The sequence below is a fragment of the Lontra canadensis genome, unplaced genomic scaffold (genome assembly GCF_010015895.1).
Source record: "Lontra canadensis isolate GAN:19392208 unplaced genomic scaffold, GSC_riverotter_1.0 scaffold44, whole genome shotgun sequence".
Classification (NCBI taxonomy): Eukaryota; Metazoa; Chordata; class Mammalia; order Carnivora; family Mustelidae; genus Lontra; species Lontra canadensis.
Window position 1 is genome coordinate 2,627,546 of NW_022631038.1, and position 18,837 is coordinate 2,646,382.

The 18,837-nt window shown below is 51.8% G+C and overlaps 1 pseudogene; it reads right to left on the reverse strand.

Annotated features, from left to right (window-relative positions):
* Positions 1–2,884: 2,884 nt before the first annotated feature.
* Positions 2,885–3,527, reverse strand: LOC116876151 (annotated as a pseudogene).
* Between the last annotated feature and the right edge of the window lie 15,310 nt (positions 3,528–18,837).

Sequence of the window (18,837 nt, forward strand, 5' to 3'; positions counted from 1 at the left end):
GCGCGGAGATGGCGACACCAGCACGTTCAGTAAAGGGCCTAACAGCAAACTTTGGGAAATGTCGAAGGGCCCCCAAAGGACCAGGGACGGCCTAGACCAACGACAGAGCCCCATGCGGTGGGCATGTTTATTCATGTTGACGCGGACTCTTTACTGTTACATGAAGAACAGCCACCATGTCCTTAGGGTTTGATCCTATTTCTGTAAAAAATATCTCACATACAAGCTTTCATCGTCATGGAGCATTTCAGGAAGGACTTGGTTTTCCTCGGTGAAGTGGGAACGAGGAGTGTGTCGGTCCAGGAGGGGATCGAGATTTTTCCATTTTTAAATTTACACCATTGAATATTTAAAAAATTGCTTCCAACCAGTTTGGGATGAATCCCGTGTCGACTGAGACACACTTCATATACTGTGACGCTTGCCATCTTGCCGTCATGGCTCCGGCACAGTGACGAGGTCGCACGGCCGTCAGTGCCAGCTAAGTCCCGAATCGGATGGACTGCTGTAATGATAGATATTCCAGAAGTGCAGGAGGAAAGCTGACTCAGGTCACTGTTTTGTGGTGCTTGAGCGCAGTTTGAGGAACAGGTCCCTGAAAGGGACCCCAGGAGGGCCGCGGTCATCGCACGGCCCCTGCGACCAGCTCCTCCCTGTGCCGCGACTCTGGAGGCTTCCGATCCCGTTGCTCTGCCGTTCTCACTCGTCGCTTCCGTTCTGGTGGCCACAGTTGGTGATTTTGACCAGCCCCCCGACGGGCCAGCCTCAGACGGTGCTTGTTGCTGGATGGTTCCGACCCTCCTAGGCACGGCCCCACAGCCTCGGAAGCGCTGAGCGCCTCCACGCAGGGGAGGCTCCGGAGATCCACAGGAGGAAGGCAGTGGGCACCTGCCCTTTCCGTGTTCCCGCGCCCAGAGCAGAGGGAAGCAACCCTCTCCTTCCGTTGGCCCCTCTCTGCAGGTCTGTATAACCTTCCTGTGCGAGTTTGGTTCTGCTACCTCAAGAGACAGTCCTGTTTTAGGAAGGAGGGGATCAGAGACCCGAGTTCCTCACTCAGAGCCAGCCGTGAACTGTCTCTCCGACCCTGCAGTGAGGGGCCTTCTCTGTCGGGAGGGAGCGGCACTTGCCGTCAGGGTTCTCCCTGGGGACGGGGCTCCTGGTGTGGAGCGCCAAAACCTCCTGCCGGATCCCTCTGTTTCAGGCCCAGCCCTTGTACCAGACAGCATCCTGGGGGCCCCGAGAGCCTTGACGTCTGTGGGTCCCTCTGCCGGGCCCAGCTCCAAAGGGCACCCAACCCCGGCTCCAGACCTGCGACAGATGGCGTCGTGCCCCCTCCCCCATACTCTCACACCATCCAGAGCCCTCGTTTGGGAGCTGTTTGGAGGTTGCAGCCTCTCCTGGGAAGAACCGCATCCCATCGTGGCGCACCCCTGCAGCAGGCATGGAAACGAGCTCGGGCTCTTAGCCCCGCCGCATGCTGAGACTGGCCTGAGGGGTCACCGCGCAAACGCAGAGACACGACCCCCCACCCCTGCCTGGTAGGTCCCTGACGCACAAAGAGATTGTACGCTGTTTACAAATCCCGGGGACACGCAATCAAATCGCCAGACCCGGGAGGCTCAATACATTTAGATGGGCTCTGACTCATCCCGATGTCTGTTTGCAGAATCCGAGCAGAAAATGTACTTGAGGAACAAAAAAGAGGACTTAGAACAAAATAAAATGTCAGGGAAATGACATGTCAGGATTCCTCTCCCAACCAGAGAGACCGGCAGGACCAACTGACTTCTCACATTTGTTGTACAAATTCAAGGACCGAGATCTCTTTGGACAAATTCATTTTTGGGAGGCAGAGAATTTTCCCTTTTATTTTAATGCAGTCAGAAGAGAAACCAGCCCATGTAACTAATGTTTAAATAATACCAGATTAATCTTGAATTGTTTGGTTAGTTTATTTCTTTGTCTTCGCCCTTGGGTGTGACTCTCTGGGCCCTGGGGACCACGGAGGAGTGGTTGTTCCGGGCTCTCTGTTTTGAGGTCTCTCTGGCCCCTCACCGCAGACTGGGAGGGTATCTTTTCTTTTCACCTAAAATGGTACAGGCTCTCCGTGGCGTGTGAGCTGGCTAGGCCACGGCAACCCTTTCAATGACTTGATGTATTTTCCTAAATAAAAAACAAATGGAGAAGACAGGTGTCCAGACCCCGTAAGGAGGGAATGCGTCAAGACGGAGGTTCGCCCCCCAGGGAGAGGCACGGGCCCTCCTTTGCACGTTGGTCTTGGAAAGGGGCGGTCCCTGAAGCCCCACGCACCCCTCACCGCAGCGCTCTGCCCCGCTCTTCTCAGCCCGCTCCCTTGTACTTTGCAGGGAGCAGCATACTTCAGGAGCCTTGGCTGTGTGCGAAACTCAGTTCAGCGTTTCACTGAAATGCGCTCTGGTGCTGTGATCTGGATACAAAATCCCGAGCGTTTCTCGGACAGCTTCTCCCTCCCCTGCATCCCTGCTCTGTCTCCTTCCGCTCCCCTGATTCCCCTGACCCTGCACCTACTGTTTTCTTGTCCCAGGTCCTCCGCGCCCTTCCATGTTCTTAAACGCATCACAGTGGGCCTCAGGCACCTACCCTGTGGGGACTCCTGACGGTCCCCTCGGGAGGGGCAGTGGAGCACCTGCCGCCCTGTGCCCCCCACAGACGGAACCTTGAGTTTCCCTGAGCCCGCTGGGCCCCGACCAGGGCTTGAAATCCAATGAGACATCAGGGGCATGCCCTCTGCCTGTTGGGCTCTGCCTGTTGTGGAATAGCAGCGGGGACAACTTAGCGGGCAGTCCCTGAGCAGCATACACCGTCCTCAGAACCAGTCGTGGGGACTCTCCCCTTCATCTCCGTTTTATGGACAATAAGGTGGTTCGGGTGTCCTTGGCCCTGGCGACCCCGCGGGGAGAGGGAGAGGCAGGACTGGTGCCTGGCAGCCCAGGGCTCTGTCTCATGCCTCCACCTGGCAAACGGGGTCGCAAGCCATAGTGGAAAGAGGTAGGTCTGGCCCGGGCTCCATCGCCTAACCGCGTCCTCGGTCGATCTCTTCAGCGGCAGAAGAGGACGGGCGGGCTGAAGCAGCCTCGCAGAGATGCCGCACGATTCCCCCAGCTTGTTCTTGGTGCTGAGAAGATGCCTGAAGGATGTTAGCTCCTGCCATCGCTGACTACAGTAGCCAGCGTCCTCGTGTCTGTCTATCCTTCCGTCTCCTCACCTGGGTCCTTCCCTCGGCTCAGGCTGGGGCTGGCTGGCGGAGGACATTGGGTTGAGCAAGAAGTGCTCTGAGCCTTGGTGGCCGCAGGCCCCTGTCCGGTTCCCTGGATGCCGCTTCTGTTCTCTTCCAGACTGTGCGACCCCGCAGCCCCTCTGCCCGGGCCTCTGGAATGAGGGCCTCCCTTCTGCGGCCACAGCGTGACCCGGGCCATGCTTCCTCCCGCAGCCCCACCGCCGTCGCCATGTGCTCCGGGGGCTCCCATGGGAACAGGTGGCGTGGGCATCGCAGGGGACTGGGCTGACTCAAGTGCGCGTCTCCGGCGGGCAGAGGCAGCCCGCTCTTCCTCTCGCCGCAGACGCGTGTCCACCCGATGCCCAACCCCCGTTTGTCGGTCGGATCCGCATCGAAGGATGGAAGAGCCTGTGTCTAGACCCTGCATCGTTTGAAAAACGGTTGGTCTCCCTTGGTCACTAGCTCCAGAGCGGGGTGGGCAAAGCGGGGTAGGGAGAGGAGCTGGGGTTGGTGTGGACGTCGCGGGGGAGAGGAGGGGCTTTTCCTGCACGCCCAAGGCGCCTGGCCTGGTCCTGTTGTCTTCATGTCCATCCCCTCTCTTCTTCCCCCGTCACCGCTCCCACACTGTGACTGAGCTGTACATGCTGGTCCACACACACCGAGATCAAAATCTCCCTCCTCCCAGATTGAGGGCAAGTTTCCAGTTCGGATCCTTGTCCTTGTCGGGGAAAATCTCCACGAGCAGAGACTGGCCCGCTGCTGGTAAAGGTGCTGGGGGGACACCCTCCCCAGCCTCCGATGGTCAGACCAGAGCCCCCCTCCACCCCATGCTGCACTTGCTGCCTTCTGGGGCTCTAGTCTGGTCCACGGGAAACCACAGGTCCTTTGGCTCTGCCATTTTCCCACTGTAATAGCAAGAACACCAATAACAAGAACTCCAGGAGAGTCTCACACACTCTCACACACACTCACACACACTCACACTCTCTCACACACTCACACATGTGTTTCTTGAGTATTTACTCTTTCTCGTGACTCCCAGCATTTTTCCTGCGTGCGTAACTGAAACCAAACACCTCTTATTACACGCCCTGGGAGCTCATAACTCTGAGAGAGAGTTGCCTGCATGTTTGCACGGTAAAAATATGTATTCATTAAAAATAATGTTTAAAGCCAGAAATAACTTGGGCATTGACAGTTTACAAAGAGAGATCTGAACACCTTTTTTTTTTTCAGTTATTCACAAAAAAGTCTTATGTTACCATAGATACAGATATACTGACAACAGCGTAGTCTTTCTTGGAGAAATTCCGTCTGTCCTGGATCATGCTGGTAACAGACGGGCCCGTGGGAGGGGGGGGCCAGGAACCACGGTCAGCCAATCCCGCCAGGTTCTGTTTCCCCGAGGGTCCCAGTGGGGCGCCAGGGGACTTGACTTGTGGGCTGGAGCGAGGTTGGCAAATGAGATATGGGCTCTGAGGAACTGGTGGAACTTGGAACCCAAAACTGTTGGTCCACTCCCCCCAGGTCCCCTGCAGAGGAGCCAGGCCTGCCAGCTCCATCCCACTCCCTGGCAAGGAGTGGTCCCTACTCACGGGTCAAAAGAAGTGTGCTCCAGCCCAAGGGAAAATCTGTGATAGTTTCTGAGAGTTGAGGTCCACACCACACCGGCTGTCACGTACAGAGTCTTGTGCTCTCTTCGATGGAGCGTTTTCTCTGAGAAAACAGTAATTTCAGGACAAAACAGGACAGAAAACACTGGATAAATTAAAGGTTGCTGTAATTAAGTACAAGAGGAATGCCAAAGCCTCCAAATGATATGACCGAGGGAGGGAAAAGCCTCCGTTATAAATGGGCAAACCCAGAAGGCAGCCCAGTCAGAGCCAAAGAAGCAAACTTGGACTCTGAATTCTGTGTTTTGCTTTGAGCTGTGTACGTCATCACTTAGTTCAGAACCCGAGTCTCACGTTCAGAATAAATGAATCACCTCGATCACGCATTACAGCTTGCTGCTTATTCTTTTATCTGCTTAATGAAGTCTAGAAACATTTATGGGGCTTAAATCTGCCCTTTGAAGTGATGGAAAAGTTCTGGAAGTGGACAGAGCTGGTGGTTGCCCAGCACTGTGAGTATCGTTACTGTCACTAAGCTGTACCCTTAGAAATGGTGAGATAGCACATTTATGTCTATGTGTTTTACTACAATAGAAAAAATATTATTTAAGTAGCCAGCCAGAAATCTAAGAAAATACATATATTTTTAGTTTAACTAAAAGTAGAAACAGGGACATAAACCCAAATCGTATTGTGAGTTATCATGTGTTTTGTTCAATGCATATAACAGAGGTCACTTTGTTGTTTAGAACAATTTGAGAATAAAATGAATTGCTTTACTTAAAGAAGCAAAACAAAAGTTGCTTTTTGAGGGCCATGATTGGGAACAAACAGCCGAAGGCATAATTTGCCTGGTGCAATGCCATCTCCTTTTCTGCTGTAGTTCAAGGTCTGTGAGGCTGTGTCACCGGGTGGCTCTGGGGTGGTGACAGGTATGGTTTTCTGAGCTTGGGCCTCGTCCTTGCAAGCTGGCGCTATTTGCCCCATCCCCGGGCAGCTGACGCATTGCTCTCTGAAGGATGGCAATCACATCACCCACACCTGCCCTTATAAAGACCAATTTTATCTGAACCTGGTGTATTACTTAGAAAGATCCTAAAAGGTCAGGGGTAGGGGGCCAGGCAGTGGGGGAGCCTTGACACCAACGAAGGGAAATCTGATCGATGATTTGTACACCCTAGACCTGTGTCCATCTGAGACCTGAGTGGAACATCAGAGATCTGTTTTCACTGTTTCCACCCAATCTCTTCCAAAAAAAAAAAAAGAAGAGGTTGTTAAATTTGGTTAGAAGTTTAAACTTACGCAGTTTAAATATTCTACTTGATATCACAATATTCTGCATAGATACTGGTAGAGTGAGGGAAGTCCAGATGACCGTCTGAACAGAGGAGAGATTGTACTGATCATAACACTTCCCTTCACAACCCTAGGGCTGTTACAGAGATGCTTTCTATGTGTTTATATTAAAGATGCCCCTTATGAATGTGATTGCTATCTGGGTATGTGTGGATGTTACTGAAAAGACCAAAATGTGACCAATCATTCTTTCCATCGAGTGAATGCATGAGGATTTCAGAAAACTCGGGATTTGTTGGGAGAACAAACCCCGCCCACCACGGAGCGCCTTGCTGTACTCTACACCGCCCACTTTGTGTCCTGGCAGTCCCCGGTGGTGAAAAGGGAAATCAGCCTTTGGGTTTCAAACGACCTTTCAACACCAACACTAACCAAGACCAGTAAAGGGTGTTTCATGGTTATAACCACTTGTCTTGGTATGTTGAGTTGTTAAAAGTGGTTAAAAATATGGATGGATGGAAAGAGAGATGGATAAAGAGAAGAAAGAATGAATGGAAGGATGGATGGATGGATGGATGGATGGGTGGAGGGATGGGTGGGTGGGTAGATGGATGGAGGGAGGGATGGATGGATGGATGGATGGGTGGATGGACAGAGGGATGGATAAGGACAGCTTGGTAGATGTTAAGCTTTTTAAGGGACATAATTAATTTTATTTGTAATTTTCGAAATAAACCATCCTCTCCACCCTTTTATCCTTTTAAAAATTTACAAGAATTCAATCAGTGCTAGATATCTGGGAAACAATGGGGGAAACGTGGACATGATCTTATAAGAGTATACAGAGCTGGTGGGGTGATGTTCCGACAGTGCACCCTGATTCACTTGACCTTTGGGAGGGCTTGCTGAAAGCAAAGTTTTAAGAAAGTAAAAATCTTTTCCCAAATTGCAATTAAAATCTACTTTTGCTGTCACCCTCATTGAAATTCCTGATTTAAGGAGAAAATGTAGATTTTTAGACCTCCTTAAAAATTATATATACCACTGGATATATCTTAACTCTTCAGATGTACTTACAGCAATTTAATATATGAAAACATTACCTTGAAGGAAAAAGAAGTTATGCAAATGATCTAAGTAAAATTCTACTAGACACAAATGAATTCCCAGGTAGTATAATTTTTTTTCAAGGTATTAATGGATTCAAGCTTATTATTTTTGTAAAAAGAAAAGTTTTTTAGGCTTTGACTTTCATAATTAGAATGTTCATTTTTGTATTATCCACATGCAAAAGAAGTGTGTATACGTGACTTTAACATTGAAATTGGCACTCTATATAATCTGTTTTGCACATTTTTTTTGCCAAAATAAATTTATCCACCCCCCCCCAAAAAAAAACAAAAACAAAGAAGGTGATAGGCAATTAGATGTTGTGGTATATTACAAATACCAGGCTGCTTGGGGGCCTTCATAGGAGGCATGACCCTTCCAGTCAGTAAACGGAAGGATTCCATCCATCAGATCTCTGAAAATGCAAACTGCAGATTCTAAATGGATCTAATCCAAGAGGGTGATTTTCACTAGGGTCGACGAGTTCATTCCATACCACCACGTGTGAGAGAGGATAGTCCTGGCTCCTTCTGTAGATCTTAGATCCATAGGGTTCAATGTAATTCCCGAATTTTGATCAATAATATCATCATGGGCGGAAGTAACAGTAAAAGATTCAAATAACTCTGAAAACAGTTTTGTTTTACTCTTTTTGTTATTATTTGGTTGTTGCAATCAGAGCATGGTTTAGAGTCTCAGTAACAGACAAAAGGGACAAAGAAGATTGGTCATCAAGAATTTGTCTTATGTCTTTGAGCTCCTTCAAGACAAGGATTGTATCTTTCTTTTATCTCCAGGTCCCAAGACACATAATAAGCCTTTAAAAATGGTTACAATGTGGACGGATGAATGGATGGAAGGAAGGATGGGTAGATGGGCGGTCGGGTGAGTGGACAGATAGGAAGGTAGGATGGATGGTGGGACAGAAGGTAGTAAGAAGAGGAAAACCTGTAGAGCTTGAGTGCTTGAATGGAATTGTAAAAATGGAAAGGACATTTACATTGAATATAGAGTCACGTAAAGTAGCAGTAATGTACTTAGCAATATTTCTCAAAACATGACCTACACACCACATTTATCCAAAAAATTGAGACTCTTGTCAAAAAGCCAGACTACTGGACTCACCTTTAGACCTTTGAAGTTAGAATTGCTAAGGCTGGACCCAGGAATATACATTTCTACGAGTTCTTGCTGCAGACTGAAGCTGAAAGTCACTCATCAGTGTTACAAAATCAAGGAAATAAGACAGCTTCTTTTTTTTTTTTTACTATTGTGTTTGTCAACTTCTACACTTACGAGATAACCAAGAGATGATGAAAAGGGAAAAAAGCAGTCTCTCACTAGGGATGACACCACAGAAGCATGGAATAAAAAACAGAATTCACACTGTTTCCCCAAGAATGGGCGGGACAAACCACTTCGTGCGACAGCATAGGAAATACGTCTCTTAGCCTAAAGCCACTCTGTGCAATAATCGGAGGGTTATATCAGCAATGCCTGACATCTCCACATGGGGTAATAGTGAATAATTTTATGAAATGGTACTTTCTTTGACAGAAAACGCATCGTGGACATTTTAATACAATATGAATGGAAATTGCGCAGAAAAATCACAGTCTGTTCCCACCTGTAATATCGAGGGCAGTTAATTCTTACGTAGCGGGGTACACATGTCATGAGATCGGACATGCATTGCCGTACGAATGCCTGGGGCCTCGGCCCATTCTGTACATTTAAATTAGAAAAAAGACGTAGGTGTGTGTTCCCCGTGAATCACTGGAATGACGACGTCGCTTACGGGTCCTGCGCATTTCCGAGGCAGCTTCCCCCGAAGCTGGTGACTTTAATTTAACATCAGCGGGCGGGACTCAAGCGATGGGTTAAGCATTTGTCCTCGGAGCACTCACACAAGCACGAGACATTTTCAGCATTTACGCTGGGTCATTCTCCCAGAGCTAAGGGCGGGGTCCGTCTTGTGACTCGGAGCCCTTCCGTCTGCACCGTCTTCGTTCCTCCTCCCGCCCAGGCTGAACGGCGGGCAGGGCAGGTCATGCCAGCAGGGACCGCACAGACTGTCAGGTGTTGCTTCCTTACATGGTGCTGTCGGAGATCGTGAGGCACAGACACGTTTTGCAAATGTGATGCCACTTCTCAAAGCCTGTTAAGAGACAGGCTTCACGCTGAATCCTTCCCAAGATTCAAAGACGGGTGCGTTGACTGTGGGGAAGGTTCTCCATGCTATGTCCTCCCAAACATCCCCTGCACAGACCGTAAAAGAAATTCCATCTCTCCCAACACTGCAGCCAACCTCATTGTCAAATAACGTCCATCGGGCACGGTTGACTCTGGGTCTCTTTCTCTGAGAAAGAGCAGAAATCGCAGGCTGATTCATCGCCACCCGCCCCTGGCTGCCATGCCCACAGCTGTTGTCCCTCCTGCTTCGTTGACACCCCGATGGGACGCTGAAGATTGGCGTGTCACCTGAGCCTCTCTCATATAACTATTTAAGCTGCAAGAAATCATTATGACCATTATTTACTGAATAAAACATGGTCAGTACATCGGAGGGCTTCTAAATTAAGTCCTCAAAGGATTTTATCACGTCCAATTCACTCGACTTTAGAGATGAGGCAAGGGACCTGGGTGTCCCCATCTCAGGGCCGTGTGGATGCCTCTGTCACCATATCACTCACGCTCGTACCGCTGTGTCCTGCCGTGGCGCCTGACTTCCCAGTCTCAACCATTTCACAGGATTCATGAGTAATTTTCCTCTTCGAGCATCAGGTCAGCCTCCCGAACATCTAGACTCTGTCTGGCGCCACGTGGCGAGGGCGAGAAGCCGTTACAAGCTGGCCCTGTGTGCCTGCTCTCGTGAGAAGTTCATCTTCATGTGTAAAATGAGTGGAACCTCATGAGGTCACCAACAAGAAACCACAGGCGACGTCTACGAAGCGAGCCTGGTCTGTGGTGCGTTTATGGACGTGGGTCTGTCCCTGGTGAGCTCACCGCTGGGCGAGACAAGGTCCCAGGCCCACCGGACTCTCTCCGAAGTGAGCGCAGGAAGAGGAAGGCTGGAAATGCTACACGCAGCCTGGGGTCTGAAGCGTGACTGCGACCGGCCTGGCGGGGGGAGGGGAAGGAGCGCCGCACCAGCGCGGCGTGGGCCCTGCACGTGGGAGGGAAAGATGACTCTTCCAGGCAGGCAGGGGGCATGGAGAAGTAGGATACACCTGGAAGTCACGATGAGGCAGATTTTGGACTAATGTAAGTTCAGATTTTAAAAAGAAAGACTTTTAAGTTGACGCTTGTATTTCCTGGCCGGGAGAGTTCTGCGCTGGACTTGATTATGTCCAGGCCGAGGAAGTACTTAGCGGGCGTCCCGGGGCGCAGTCGAGCCTTTGATCTGTGTTTGGGTTACGCCGACTCTCAGTCTTGAGATCCGAGGACTCTAAACCGGGAGCAAGGAAAGATACGAATCTTGTCGACTGGACGTCTTGAGCACAAGACATTTTCCATTAACTCGTTCGACCGGGGCGGCCGTTTGAAAACACTGGACGTCTCTCCACGGAAGGAAAGCGACTGCTCATTCACCCAGCGGCCGGTTGCCAGCCCCTGCTGTGTGTGACGCCTTGCTCTGGTCACTTGGATTCTGACAAGGCACGAAACAGACTGACCCCCTGTGCGGGACGGGCTCGCCTCCCAGCAGGAGGGCGCGGGTGGCACCGAGGTTGAGAGCAGCGCGCCGTGTGGCGTTGGAAATGCGTGCAGCTGCCCGCGTGTTGCGGGGGTCCCTGTGGGGGACCGCGTGCAAGTCAGGCGTGTTTGCAGAGAGGGTGAGCGATCCCCGGGTCCCCTCGCGGAGCCCGGACTACTTCCACGGCCATCGCTGAACGCTAGCCCCTCCTCGTTTCAACGCTGACCCTGTTAGGAGGCCCGATACGGAGCAGAACGCGCGGCCTGGAACTCAGCTCGCGGTGGCTCTTCTGCTGCGCCTTCTTCCCACGCGTGTGCTCTAGGTCAGGTGTGGAGACGAGCTCCGGCGGACGGTGGGTGCAGGAGAGAGGGGGGCAGGAAGTCCCAGAGCGAGAGGCCGCTCTGCCTCACCGAGCAGCCACGCGCTTTCCTTAGGAGGTGGGCGCGGTGCTCCACGTTCCTCCGGGAACCACGAGACCCAGTGCCGGAGCTTTGGCCGAGCGAACTGGCCCGACCCGTTTGGAAGCAGTTTGGCTGTACGTACCCCGCTCTGGGAAGAAGAGCTCAGAGCCTTGGGCCTTTTAATCTTCACTTTCAAACACCCGCCCTGCTCTTACAACACCGTAAGCGGAAATCCAGCGATGCCAGAGTGACGAGGAGACAGCGCGCCAGCACCTTCACGACTCCCAGACACGCGGGTGCCAGGGTTTGGTACGTCCTCCTGCCTTGTTGCTATCTGGGTGGAAGCAGAGACGCGTGTTTAATACGTGCCTGCGTCTGTGCTGCTCACGAGGGGCATGTGTGTGTCTGTGAGGGACTCGCATCATTGTCATGAATGACGGCATCGAGTTCCAGCATCTGGCCACCCTGTCACTTCCTCATCTGGCCCCTTGCTGACGGGCGCTCGGCTATTTCAAAACTTTCGTGTTAACTCATCCTGCCAGAGACACCGTCAGGCCCACACGCGCCGGAGACCGGATCGGGCACAGGCCAAGTGCTCCGAACCAGGAGTCCTGCGCGGGACTGCCAAGTCGAAAGCGAGTGTATTCTACGGTTTGATAGATGCAGTTAGTTTTCCTCCCCAAAACGGGGTGTCACGCCGCAGGGTGTGCCTGTTATTCACATGGTCACCGAAGAGGGAGTAGATCGTTTCAGTCTTTGCCAGGCTGGTGGGTGAAAATCGATATTCCACTCTCTCCGCGTGTGTCGGTCAAGCCTCAGCCCCTCTCCTGCGGCCCGAGTGTCCCTGTTTCCCAGCGCGAGTTGTGGTGTCTTCTGCACGTTTCCTTTTTCTTTTCTTTTTAAAGAGTTTATTTATTTATGGATTTGACACAGAGAGAAAAGCAAGAGAGGGAACACAAGCAGGGGGAGTGGGAGAGGGAGAAGCAGGCCTGCGGCTGAGCAGGGAGCCCAATGCAGGGCTCGATCCTGGGACTCCAGGGTCACGACTGGGGCTCAAGGCAGACGCCGCACGACTCAGCGTGTTCTGTACGTTTCTATCTTCAGTCTCTCCTCTTCCTTGGCGTTTTGGCCTTCATGGATTAGGAAGATGAATATTTTATCTGTTGGATAAATCACACATTTTTCTCATTCGTCATTTATTCTGTGTGATGTCTCTGGCCAAATCAATTGTATTTTCCTTATTACTTTTTTGGTCTTGGTCTTACGCTCAAACAATAAAACCTTCTCCACCTCAAAATTAAGATATTCTCCCCTCGTTTATGTTTTTATTTTCTAAGACACATACATATTTTAATCTATTGATACTGCATTTTATGAGTGCATAAGTGAGGCAGCCAACTTTTTTCTTTTTCCCTAAAGACAGCTCGTATCGTTGTTTGCCATGTAATCAAGTCTGTATCATATACTCCTTAGATTCATGAAAGAATCTCCATCATGCGGTTATAAAATCCCTAAATGCCTGTGGATCTTCTTCCAAAATCTGTATTTTGTCCCAAAAGCCACTCGTCTCTCTACCCACTAGAACTATTCATGATAGCTCGCTGACTGGAGTGGGTCTAAGACACTCATGCTTCTTCTGCAAACGTTTCTCAGCTACCCCCGGACATTTTCACCTCCAGATTAACTGTGCATTTTCCAATACAAAAGTGAGATTTGGATTTAACTCTGAGGTTAACCTGGGGGACACGGACTTCTCTAGATCATTGGATTTCCTCCACATGCTTCCCAGGCTCTGTCATTTTCCAGTAGACTCATTTACTTGAACTCATGTGCGTTTCTTGTTATGTTAGACGTTAGATGAGATTCATTCCTTACTGCTGCTGTGAATTACATGCAGAAAGTAGAACGCAACGCTCTGTGTCCACGGAAAAGAGATCACTTTTTAAATACTTCAGCCACTTTCCTACATACCTCGTATTATATTTTGGCAAAAGTTTGGGGCTTTTCTAAGTCTACGACCATGTAATCTGCTCACAGAGATAATATTATCTTTCCATTTCCAGTATCTTCCTGTTTTTTTCTTGTTTTAACTGAAACTCCAACACAGTTGAAGATAATACGGCCCATGTTGTCTATTTCTCTCTCAAATCTTTGCTCATTTCCTAGAAACTTATTCATAATTTTGATTAATAAAGATCTTTATCAGGAATGGCTGCAAAAATTTTAGTTGTTACTTTGATGTCTACCTGAAGGGATGTAACATTCATGCCCTTCCGTCTGTATCTGCAGTGAGTGACCCTTGCTTTTCAAGAACAAAACCTACTGATTGTGGGACATTGTCCTTTTTGTTTGTTTGTTTCTTTGTTTGTTTTTTAATTACAACAGATTTACTGGACTCACATCTTCAATGAAAAATTTTGCTTTCATTTTCATAAGGGGTGTTGGCCTGAAATGTTCTCTCTTTTCCTTGTTCATTTTAATCTTTTTTTTTTTTCAAATGTCCCCATATGGTATGTGCATGTAAAAATGAGTTGTCGTGCTCTGAGATTATTTAAGTAACCTAGGAATGGCCTGTTTCTTGGGTTTGTAGGATTTTCCTTCACACTGCTGGGTAGATCTTGGTATCTTTTTAAATTTTGCTATTAGCAATTTGTCCTGTTTATCCTAAAGAAATGATGGGAAAATACACCATGCACAGATGTTCACCAACGCATTCTTTCTCTCAGTGAAGAATTCGAAACAACCTCGATGCCCCACAGTAGGAGGGTGGGGGGCAAACGGCTCCCCGCGAGCCAGGTGACCGTGCAGCCAGGAAAACCAGCAGTCAGGAAAACTACAGAGCAAAACACAGAGTTCAGGATGTGAAAGTGAACGTGGGTTATCATTCCAATCTGGACAAATGTGGACGCAGGAAAGGACAGCGAGAAGGCCAGCTTCTGGGATTACTGATGGCTTTCTCCCTGCGTTTACTTACCAAGCTTTCTAGAACACGCAGTCGGGACCCCCAGCAAGCACTCGGGAGCTGGCTGCCCGTTTCTTACTCCTGCTCCAACACCTACAGGCATTATGACCGTGGGCAAGTGCCATAACCACTCTGTGCCTCAGTCTCCTGTTTGTCTGCTGTGAGAAATACCAAATATACTTACATAAACACACAAAACCTTCAACCTTCTGGCACACAGCAAACTCTCTGTCAAACATTTGCAAGGTTTTCTGGAAATATAGAGACAAGACAATGTCTAGTGCCTCCCATCCCTACTTCAGTAACTGCATCTTGCTGTCCTTCGACCGACGGAAGAACGTTTTTGCAGGAAATGACCGCGTTGGGAGACGTGAGCAGACAAGATTTCGTCTAAGAAGCAGGACCACCTTTTTTTCAACGAAATAGCTTTCTCCACAGCAGAACATGCTCACACGAGAGCCGGACGCCTACAAGACGTGGAAGGGAGAGGACGATCTTTGGCGACGGAGAAGAGGGAATGCAGAACGAGTTGTCTCCCTCTCCCTTAACAGCAAGTAGAAGTACACGGCCTGAGCGGGGTCCATCGATGGGTCAGTCCCCACGTCACCGCAGCAGAGGCTACACTGTCCCTGCGTTTTGTTCCAAAGCACACTGCATCTTTTCGCTGATTCCACCATCTTGCTGGAAACAAACCCTCCGTTCCTGGAGCAGAGCCCAAGTACTTCGACGAGTGCAGTTTTATTGCCACTTCGGCCGCTAAATCAGGGGACAGAGCTCCTGAGCGTTTCTACTTGGCCACTGCCCAGAATGTTCTGGAGGCCACCAAGTCCAACGAAAGGTAGGCACAGTCTTCTACCTGTGTGGGTCGTTGCTGGGCGGGCATCCTGACCTGCAGCACAGGGTTGCTGGTCCGCGTGGTCAGACTGCCGGGACGGCTGTGATCAGCTCCCTTCCGTGCTCACTCGGCGGGAAGCTCTGTCTCTCGGATGCCAAGGTCTCACCCGGACTCCAAAGGCCTCAGCTGCCCCTCAACGGGGATTTAACACCAACCAGGGCTGCCTCTGTGATGCACAGGATTGCTTTGTCTTGCAACACATTTCCCGTTTACCTAGTGGCTTTTGCAGGGGACAAGGCAAAGCTCCATGGGAAAATCCTAATACCCGACTTGCCCATTGCCTGTCCGTGCTCCTTGCAGCCTTCATGAAGTCAATCCTCGAGACGCGCAGGAGAACAAACAGTCCATGCCCACGTTACACACGTGGGAGAGGGCAAAGTGAAGTCCCTCCATCAGTAGACGTGTTTATGCAAGCCTCTGGTAAGGGACAGCGTAGCAGGATTAAGGCAGGGTCTTTACCGTCCACAGGCTTCCAGTCGGAATTGCCTTGCAGCACTGTCAGTTAGTCAAACCACCATTAGGAATCGCTTCAAGACCGCCCATGGAATTTGGGGGCAAAGGATTCCCACAGTGGCGGTCGGGGGTCATGTGGAGACTTGGGACCCTTAGGAGGGTGTGGTCCCTAAGGTGACAGGAGGGCTTGGGTCCTGGTGTTTTCAGCAGAGCGTGGGGGCAGGCTTCTGCTCCCGAGTAAGACGCTCCGCTGGCTCATCTCTCTGCGTGGAGTTTGTGATTGTTTCAGAGACGAGGTTGACAGGGGGAATCAGCGTTCGGGTGGGAGAGTGGCTGAGCGGGAAGCCCAGAGATCACCCGGGACGGAGTCCTGAAGTCGGTGGCAAACCAGCTCAGAGTGAGCAGGTTCAGGGAACCAGGAGGCCCAGTCGGGAGCAGAGGCAGGACCAGGCGCGCCTGCTGAGGGGCCTTCGGGAGCTGGTCTGACCCCCGGGGCGGTCCCCAGCCCAGACCCCAGCAGCGGTGAGCAGCGGCACGGGGCGTCCGGGCCCAGGACACGGTTTCCACCGCAATGAAATGAGGCGTCTGGACTCATTTCTCTACAAATTCCTCACTGTCGTGCACTCTGTGTCACCGAGGAAAAGCCACCTCTGTGTGCGCACGCGTCGGGCTCTCGGGGAGGCAGGTCCTGCTTGGTGGCTTTGGGGCCCAGTGCAAAGCCACGGCCGTGGCGGGGAGGGGCAGCGAAAACCGGGCACGAAGCACAGACAGAGAATCCTGCAGCAGCATGGGGTGCGTGGAGGAGAAACTGAGGCAGGCATCGTGCCCCTCAGTGGCCGGGAGGGATGAAGGGGGAAGAACCAAGACCCAGGCATAGGGGAGGCCTGACGGAGAGGAGTAGATGCCGACACGGGGAATGGTGCTGTGGCGCCTTTCTCAGGAGGGAGTCGGGGCACCTTGCACGTCTGGGTCTGGGACGATGCACGGAGTGGGGGCGGCCAGAGAGTCTGATGGAGACGTGGTTTAAACCTAGGTGTGGCCGTGGCTCCCCCCGTGGCTCAGCTCCGTGGCTCTGGGGGAGGTGGAGCAGAGCTGCAGCCCCCGGAAGGCCCAGGCCGTGCAGACATCAGGAGCACGTGGAGGGAACATGGCCTGAGCGCTCGGCGGGACCCGGGCCGAGAGCGCCACGTGGTTTTCGGTTGAGGTGAGATTCCCATGGCAGAAAACGAGCCACAGAAAGTGCACAGCTGAGAGGCTGAGTGACCTGGTGCTGTGCCACCGTTGCCACGACCTGCTGCTGGGACGTTCAGGTGACCCCGCCCACAGCGCCCATCCCCACGGAGTAGGCACCGTGCCCCCCGCCCCCGCTCTCTGTCTCTGCGGGTTTGTCTGCAAGGCTCGTCCGGGCTGAGGGCTGCGTCAGAGCTCCCGTCCCCTTCATGTGGAGCGGGGGCCGTTGGGTTCAGGCAGGGGCTGGGGCGGGACGCTGGGGGGCTCCCGCCTTGCGCTGTTGGGCAAGTACAACCTGCTGGGGTTTCCCATGCACCCTGTGCTGTTTCGAGAAGTTCCCCGGCAGCCCCTCTCCCCGGTGGGGAGGTGGCCTGAGCTGCGCACAGGTACACGGCTGCGCGAGCCTGGAATGAGAGTCGGACTCCGGGGCCTGTGCCCTGAGCCACCACCAGCCATCTGTTGGACTGACAAGCCCCAAGCTGCAGAGCAGGAAGTCGCCCCAAGCCTCAGGGCATAGAAGCTTTCTTCCCTGGTGCTCTTTGGGGGTCGGGACCTTGCTGGGACTCTGGCCACAATCATGCTAAGGCCCCCCCTAAGCATGTCCTGACACTAAGAGGAGACCTGCTATCTGGGGGGCTGGTCCCTGAGCTGCAGGGCCTTGGGAGGGAGCTTGTGACACGGGTGGGGACCACTGAGTGTCCCAGAGGCTGTGTCTTCAACAGGCTTGAAATCAAATTTAAAGACACATTTAAAAAGAATAAGGGAGAAAACCTCAAAGATATGCTATTGTAACAGTGAGTGTTTGGGGGGTCAACACAGAGAAATGCGCACTGTGGGAGGACACTGGGGCTCTGCTGGATGGCGCCCTGGATGTGCGGGCTGGGCCTGGCCCCTGACAGCCTGGCAGGCCGCTGGGGACTCTGAATGCCAACCCGAAGGCCAGGGCTGGGGAATGGGCATTGCTCACTGTGCTCACCTTGGCCTGGCAGTGGCTCTCCTTGAGGGCAGGCAGCCTTAGCGACTACAGCCCCCATAGCAAGGGAAGCTCTGGGAAGCGGCTCGCGGGCTCCGGGCTGTGCTGAGCAGTGGTGCAAGGTGGAGGCGGGCGCGTGGTGAAGCTTGCCAGGAGGGCAGCTGTTTCTAAGACTGGTTGTTGTGAGTCTTCGTGAGAAGCTCAACAGATTTCTTTTAACAACTTTAGAAAGGAATTAATATACTTGCACAGCAAAGGTAAGAAATTCAGGAGGGGGAGCGCAGACTGGGAAGGGACCCCCCAGGCACACGTCCCGTGCGCACACTGCGCAAACGTACAGGGCGCTGCCAGGAAGTTTCCTCCGCTCCTGGCTCGTGACTCGAGCTAGCCGGGGCCGCCCGCCTCACTGCTGCTTACCTCTTCCTCTCTGAGACAGCGCCTTCCCGGGCTGGACCCTGACACCAACGTTTCTTACTGACGGCCTTTAAAAATGGCTCTGTGAGGCCGCGATGAACCCATTCCCGGTGGCTTGAGGCCACGCTGAGCTCTTTCCTCCTCGGAACTCCTTAAAGCATGATAGTGTGTGACACATAGTACATCATCCCAGTCCTCCAACTTTGTTCCCAGTTGTTTTGTGCACACATGTGTGTGTGCGCACGCGTGCATGTGTGCATACGCACGTGTGTGTGCATGTGTGTGCACGGGAGAGTGTGTGTGTCTGTGAGTGTGCGTGCCTGTGGTTCTCCCCCCACCCCAACCTGAACTATAACATCATAGACTGTGAGAGATTAAAACCAGTTTCTCAGTCCCCATTTCCTATTCTCCACCCATAACTAACCCTAACCCGGCGACCGCCACAGGGTAAGAAACGCATTTTGATAATTAAGTCACTGGGAACCAATTTAATGTCAGGATTTGACAACAAGGGTGATGACGTTCAGGACCAAATCACAG